We start from the raw sequence: 6,925 nt of genomic DNA on the forward strand, positions 1-6,925 counted from the left end.
AGGGGAGGGACTGCCAGGGGCAGCTGCAGGAAAGGGATGAGGAGAAGGACCATCCCCTTCTCGATAGTGCTCCCAAATTTGGCTCAGAAAAGAGCCATACAGTGGAGATGGAGACGCCTATGCCTTCCACATTATTTTTAATGCCTCTGTAGTATTCTGCACAATGTATATGCCATGATCATTTTAACCTGTCTCATATATAGGACTTCAGGTTGTTTCTGACTTTTCAGAATTGTAAACAAGGTTGAAATGAATACCCCACTCCATTTCTTTTTCTGCAACACATTTTTTTTAATTTATTTTTTTATTATTAAATTTAATGCAGTGACATTGATAAATCAGGGGAATATGTTGAGAGAAAACATCTCTAGATTATTTTGACATTTGATTGTGCTGTATACCCCTCCCCCAAAGTTAAATCGTCTTCTATCATCTTCTATCTGGTTTTCTTTGTGCCCCTCCCCTCCCCTAACCCCTCTCTCTTTCTTCACCACTCCCCCCTTCCCCAACCTCCCGCCCCTGTTGCCATCACATTTTTGTTCATGTCTCTGAGTCTCATTTTTATGTCCCTTCTATGTATGGATTCATCTTAGTTTTTTTTTTCTGATTTACTTATTTCACTTCGTATAATGTTGTCAAGGTCCATCCATGTTATTGTAAATGATCCGATGTCATCATTTCTTACGGCTGAGTAGTATTCCATAGTATATATGTACCAAAGCTTTTTAATCCACTCGTCCTCTGACGGACACTTGGGCTGTTTCCAGATCTTTGGTATTGTGAACAATGCTGCCACAAACATGCAGGTGCATTTCTCCTTTTCGAGCCGTTCTATGGTGTCCTTGGGGTATATTCCTAAAAGTGGGATAGCTGGGTCAAAAGGCAGTTCGATTTTCAGATTTTTGAGGAATCTCCATACTGTTTTCCACAGTGGCTGCACCAGTCTGCATTCCCACCAGCAGTGTAGGAGGGTTCCCTTTTCTCCACATCCTCGCCAGCACTTATTCTGTGTTGTTTTGTTGATAAGCGCCATTCTGACTGGTGTGAGGTGATATTTCATTGTGGTTTTAATTTGCATTTCTCTAATGATTAGTGATGTTGAGCATTTTTTCATATGCCTATTGGCCATCTGTATGTCCTCTTTGGAGAAGTGTCTATTCATCTCTTTTGCCCATTTTTGGATTGGGTTGTTTGTCTTCCTGGTGTTCCGTTTTACAAGTTCTTTATAAATTTTGGTTATTAACCCCTTATCAGACGTATTGTCAAATATATTCTCCCATTGTGTAGTTTGTCTTTTTATTCTGTTCTTGTTGTCTTTAGCTGTGCAAAAGCTTTTTAGTTTGATATAGTCCCATTTGTTTATCCTGTCTTTTATTTCACTTCCCCGTGGAGATAAATCAGCAAATATATTGCTCTGAGAGATGTCGGAGAGCTTACTGCCTATGTTTTCTTCTAAGATGCTTATGGTTTCACGGCCTACATTTAAGTCTTTTATCCATTTTGAGTTTATTTTTGTGAGTGGTGTAAGCTGGTGATCTACTTTCATTTTTTTGCAGGTAGCTGTCCAATTTTCCCAACACCATTTGTTAAAGAGGCTGTCTTTACTCCATTGTATTTCCTTACCTCCTTTGTCAAATATCAGTTGTCCATAGAACTGTGGGTTTATTTCTGGGTTCTCTGTTCTGTTCCATTGATCTATATGCCTGTTCTTTTGCCAGTACCAGGCTGTTTTGAGTACAACGGCCTTGTAGTATAACTTGATATCAGGAAGTGTGATACTTCCCAATTTATTCTTCTTTTTTAAGATTGCTGAGGCTATTCGTGTCCTCTTTTGGTTCCATATAAATTTTTGGAATATGTGTTCTATATCTTTGAAGTATGTCATGGGTATTTTAATTGGTATTGCATTGAATTTATAGATTGCTTTGGGTAATATAGACATTTTAATGATGTTTATTCTTCCTAACCATGAGCACGGTATATGCTTCCACTTGTTTGTATCTTCCTTGATTTCTTTTATCAATGCTTTGTAATTTTCCGAGTATAAGTCTTTAGTCTCCTTGGTTAAGTTTACTCCTAGGTACTTTATTTTTTTGGTTGTAATTGTGAAGGGGATTGTTTCCTTAATTTCTCTTTCTGACTGTTCATTGTTGGTGTATAAAAATGCTTCTGATTTCTGAGTATTGATTTTATATCCTGCCACTTTGCTGAATTTATGTATCAGGTCCAGTAGCTTTTTGACTGAGACTTTAGAGTTTTCTATATACAATATCCTATCATCTGCAAATAATGATAGTTTTACTTCTTCTTTTCCAACTTGAATGCCTTTTATTTCTTCTTCTTGTCTGATTGCTGTGGCTAGAACTTCCAGGACTATGTTAAATAAGAGTGGTGAAAGGGGGCACCCCTGCCTTGTTCCTGATCTTAAGGGTATTGCTTTTAATTTTTGCCCATTGAGTATGATGTTGGCTGTGGGTTTGTCATAGATGACTTTTATCATGTTGAGGTATGTTCCCTGTATTCCCACTTTGCTGAGAGTTTTGATCATGAATGGGTACTGGATTTTATCAAATGCTTTTTCTGCATCTATTGAAATTATCATATGGTTTTTCTCCTTCTTTTTGTTTATGTGATGAATCACATTGATTGATTTATGAATATTGTACCAGCCTTGCCTCCCCAAAATAAATCCCACTTGATCATGGTGTATGATTTTTTCCATATATTATTGGATCCGGTTTGCTAATATTTTGTTGAGGATTTTAGCATCTATATTCATCAGAGATATTGGCCTATAATTTTCTTTCTTTGTGTTGTCTTTGCCTGGTTTTGGAATCAGAATTATGCACGCCTCATAAAAGGAGCTTGGAAGTCTTCCTTCCTCTTGAATTTTTTGAAACAGTTTGAGAAGAATAGGAGTTAGTTCTTCTTTGAATATTTGGTAGAATTCCATTTTGAAGCCATCGGGCCCCGGACTTTTCTTTGTTGTGAGTTTTTTGATAACTCTTTCAATCTCATTTCGTGTAATCAGTCTGTTTAGGTTTTCTGATTCTTCCAGATTGATTTTTGGAAGATTGTATGTTTCAAGGAATTTGTCCATTTCATCTAGGTTGTCTAGTCTTTTGGCATACAGTTCTTCATAGTATTTTCTTACAATATTTTGTATTTCTGTTGTGTCAGTTGTTATTTCTCCTCTCTCATTTCTAATTTTATTTATTTGAGTCCTCTCTCTCTTTTTCTTGGTGAGTCTACCTAAAGGTTCATCAATCTTGTTTTCCTTTTCAAAGAACCAGCTCCTAATTTCATTGATCTTCTGTATTGTTTCTTTAGCCTCTATGTCATTTATTTCTGCTCTGATCTTTATTATTTCCTTCCTTCTACTACATTTGGGCTTTACTTGCTGTTCTTTTTCTAATTCTTTTAGATGCAGGGTTAAGTTGTTTATTTGAGCTTTTTCTAGCTTCTGAAAGTGTGCCTGTAGTGCTATGAACTTCCCTCTCAGCACTGCTTTCGCTGTGTCCCATAAATTTTGAGTTGTTGTATGCTCATTGTCATTCGTTTCTAGGAATTTTTTAATTTCTTCTTTGATCTCATTCTTAATCCATTCATTATTTAACACCCTGCTATTTAGTTTCCATGTGTTTGAGAATTTTTGAGCTTTTCTGCTGTGATTCATTTCTAGTTTCATGCCGTTGTGATCGGAGAAAGTGCTTGATATGATTTCAGTCTTCTTAAATTTGTTGAGAGCACTTTTGTGCCCTAACATGTGGTCTATCCTAGAGAATGTACCATGAGCACTTGAAAAGAATGTATATTCTGCTGCTTTAGTATGAAAGGATCTGAAGATATCTATTAAATCGAGTTGATCTATTGTTTCCAATAAGTCTGCTGTTTCTTTGTTAATTTTCTTTCTTGAGGATCTATCTAGTGATGTTAGTGGGGTATTGAAATCCCCTACTATTATAGTATTGCTGTTGATCTCTCCCTTTAAATCCATCAAAGTCTGCTTTATATATTTGGGTGCTCCTTTATTAGGTGCATAGATATTTATAATAGTTATATCTTCCTGTTGGATTACTCCCTTTATCATTATGTAGTGGCCTTCTTTATCTCTTACTATATCCTTTGTTTTAAAGTCCAATTTGTCTGATATAAGTATTGCTACCCCAGCTTTTTTTTCATTTCCGTTTGCATGAAATGTTTTTTTCCATCCTTTGACTTTCAATCTATGTGTTTCTTTTGTTCGAAGGTGTGTCTCTTGTAGACAGCATATGTATGGGTCCTGTTTTCTTATCCACGCAGCTACCCTATGTCTTTTGATTGGATCATTTAATCCATTTACATTTAAGGTTATTATTGATATGTAGTTGTTTATTGCCATTTTCTTCTTTAAAGGTGTATTCCTTTTTTTGCTATATTCTTTTCCAACTTTGATCTGTTTACAACAGGCCCCTTAACATTTCTTTCAGCGTTGGTTTGGTTGTAATGAATTCCTTGAGTTGTTTTTTCTCTGGGAAGCTTTTTATTTCTCCTTCGATTTTAAACGATAGCCTTGCTGGATAAAGTAGTCTTGGTTGTAGGTTCTTGTTCTGCATTACTTTGAATATTTCTTGCCATTCCCTTCTGGCCTCAAGTGTTTCTGTTGAGAAGTCGGATGTCATCCTTATGGGGGCTCCTTTGTAGGTGGTAACTTTTTTTTCTCTTGCAGCTTTTAATATTTTCTCTTTATCACTTAGCTTTTGTATTTTAATTATGATGTGTCTTGGTGTAGGTTTCTTTGGGTTTCTCTTTAATGGAGTTCTCTGTGCTTCTTGGACTTGTAAGAGTTTCTCTTGCATTAATTTAGGGAAGTTTTCAGTTATGATATGATTGAACAAAGTCTCTATCCCTTGTTCTTTTTCTTCTTCTTCAGGAACCCCTATGATGCGGATGTTATTTCTCTTCATGTTGTCACAGAGCTCTCTGTTTCCTCTGACTTTTTGAGTCTTTTTTCTCTTTTCTTCTCTGCTTTCATGCCTTCATTCCAGTTGTCCTCCAACTCGCTGATTCGATCCTCTGCTTTATCCATCCTGTTTTTAATTCCTTTCATTGTGGTCTTCATTTCTGATATTGTATTTGTCATCTCTGACTGATTCTTTTTTAATATTTCAATATTCTTTTTTATACTTGCTATTTCTTTATTTAGGTTTTCAAACTGCCCCTCCATTGTTGTTCTAAGATCCCTAAGCATCCTTACAATCATTATTTTGAACTCCGCATCTGGAAGTTTGATTATTTCCATATCACTCAGCTCATCTCTCAAGGGTGTCTCTTGTGGTTTCATTTGGGTTGCACTCCTTTGTCTTCTCATAATGGTGTTTTATTTGTAGAGTTGCTTGAGTCTAGGCTTGGTGTTTTCTGCCTCCTGTTTTCAGTTGTGTTATTTCTAGGTCTTCTTGGATTGGTATCAGCTATTATTTGTAATCCACTTTCGGATTTGGGCAGCTTTGAAGTCTTGAATTGTTTGTTTTCTTAACAGGTGATAGTCTTGTTAACTGATCTCAGCAGGGGGCTTCCTTGAAACTGTAACCAGGAATGCTGTGGGTGTAACCTGAGACGCTGAAGGTCTGTTCCACCAACTAATCTCACTGGGGGCAGGGTTTTTTCTCAGCTTCAGTAGGGGGAGGTGTATCTCAGATCTCCATGGAGACCTGAGTTACTGCCCCTCCTCCCCACTTCTTGTTTTCAGCTGTCTTGTTGCGCTGATTGGAGCTGGATAGATGTCTGGAGATCTCTGATCCGGAAGCACTTCAGCTCTGTTTTGTGAAAGTTTCAGTCCCTCCCCCAGCTATGGCCGCCTCCAGCACGAATGAGTCAGCTTTTTTATTTCATTTCTTGCATACATTAGCCCTTCACAGTCTGTCCCTCTCCTTGGCCTTTCCACTTGGGAGATAAGCTGGTCTTTTCAACCCACCTTGCTCCCTGGTCGCCAGGTAAGTGGCTGTGAGCAATAGTTTCTGCTCTTTTTCCTCTGTGAAATCCTCTCTGGGCTCTCAGCCTCACCTCCCCCCCCCTGCTATTCCTGTAAGCAAAGGAGATTCAGGCACTCCTTACCAGGTTTATTGTGGCTTCCTCTTTGCTCCTTGGTTTTTGAGAGCTGTTCTTGCAGTTCAGTGTTGATTTTTCATGCTGATTTTTCCTAAATTGATTTGTATTCCAGTTTGGTGTTGAGAGCTGGGCGTCTGTGTGTCCACCTACTCCACTGCCATCTTCAAAAGCCTGGAAATACTCTTAATGCTTCTCAGTCTTTTTACCCTTCACATAGAAAGCGGACAAGCTGCAACACATTTTTGTACAATAGATTTTAGAAGGGGGAACTGTTGGATCAAAGAAAAAGTCCTTTTAAAAATGTATGATAGCCTGACCAGGTTGTGGCGCAGTGGATAGAGCGTTTGACTGGGATGCGAAAGGACCCAGGATCGAGACCCCGAGGTCGCCAGCTTGAGCGCGGGCTCATCTGGCTTGAGCAAAGAGCTCACCAGCTTGGGCCCAAGGTCGCTGGCTCCAGCAAGGGGTTACTCAGTCTGCTGAAGGCCCACGGACAAGGCACATGTGAGAAAGCAATCAATGAGCAACTAAGAAGTCGCAACGCACAACGAGAAACTGATGATTGATGCTTCTCATCTCTCTCCGTTCCTGTCTGTCTGTCCCCGTCTATCTCTGCCTCTATAAAAAAAAATGTATGATACATATTACCCCAACACATTCCAGAAAAGTCGCACAAATTTAACTCCAATGAATAGTAGGTGGAATTGTCCATTTCTTACATCCCACCCTTTATAGGCAAGCATCTTTTATTGCATGTTACAGATACTGCCTTTTTATCGATATCAAGGTGAAACCATCACCAGCCAAGAGAGTAGGACTCACTGAAGGCTCCGATGAT

Source organism: Saccopteryx bilineata, chromosome X (genome assembly GCF_036850765.1).
Source record: "Saccopteryx bilineata isolate mSacBil1 chromosome X, mSacBil1_pri_phased_curated, whole genome shotgun sequence".
NCBI classification, from domain to species: domain Eukaryota; kingdom Metazoa; phylum Chordata; class Mammalia; order Chiroptera; family Emballonuridae; genus Saccopteryx; species Saccopteryx bilineata.